The sequence below is a fragment of the Mandrillus leucophaeus genome, unplaced genomic scaffold (assembly GCF_000951045.1).
Source record: "Mandrillus leucophaeus isolate KB7577 unplaced genomic scaffold, Mleu.le_1.0 Scaffold141, whole genome shotgun sequence".
Taxonomy (NCBI): domain Eukaryota; kingdom Metazoa; phylum Chordata; class Mammalia; order Primates; family Cercopithecidae; genus Mandrillus; species Mandrillus leucophaeus.
In genome coordinates this window covers 162635-163740 of record NW_012101377.1, presented here as the reverse complement: position 1 = coordinate 163740, position 1106 = coordinate 162635, and positions in this window count along the sequence as shown.

Below are 1106 nucleotides of genomic sequence, written 5' to 3'. Positions count from 1 at the left end.
TTGGTCTCGAACTTCTGACCTCAGGTGATCCACCCGCCTTGGCCTCCCAAAATGTTGGGATTACAGGCGTGAGCCACCACGCCCGGCCCCGAGAGGAATCTGAACAGACAGGACTTGCTGGGTTCCCCCACTCAGTCTATTCCCATTGCATCATGTCCTTTTCTTCAATCATGTTTCTACACAACTGCCCATCTTCAACTATCCTAGGCGTAAAAATAGACCATTTCCCCTGGGTGGTGGGTTCTTCATTTCCAAAGGCTCCTATGTTATGTAAGACTTTGATTAAATAATTATGCTATGCTTTTCTCTTGTTAACGTGTCTTTTGTTATAGGGGTATGGCTGTATCATACCTTTCCACCCCTACACACACTCTCTCACACACACATTTATATACACTCACACACATACACACTCATGCACGCTTACATGCACTCACACACACATTATACACCCTTGGTCAAGCAACCCTACATCAGTCACCATTCCATGGACAGGGTGTAAATATCTACACAGTACCCTCAGGCTGGTGGAAAGGGACTACCATTTATTGAGCACCTACTATGTGCCAGACACCATCCTGCACCCTTTATATGTGCTGCCTCCCTTAGTCTTCTCACCAATCCTTGTTTACTTTATTTATTTATTTTTTTGAGACGGAGTCTCGCCCTGTCACCCAGGCTGGAGTGCAATGGTGCGATCCCAGTTCACTGCAACCTTCCGGTTTCAAGCGATTCTCCTGCCTCAGCCTCCTGAGTAGCTGGGATTATAGGTGCCCACCACCATGCCCAGCTAATTTTTTGTATCTTTAGTAGAGATGAAGTTTCACCATGTTGGCCAGGCTGGTCTTAAACTCCTGACCTCGTGATCCACCCGCCTTGGCCTCCCAAAGTGCTGGGATTACAGGCATGAACCACCGCGCCTGGTCCTTGTTTACTTTATGAAGAAGTGAACCAGAGGCCCAGCGAGGTACCTTGCTTCAAGTCACTCGTCACACAATTCATGGGGTGCTAGGATGGGTGGTTCCAAATCCTATGGCTTGTTCCTTGCCCCTCCCCATTTCCTCGATGAAGAGAAATTATCAGAGGATCAGCACCTTCTCATTATT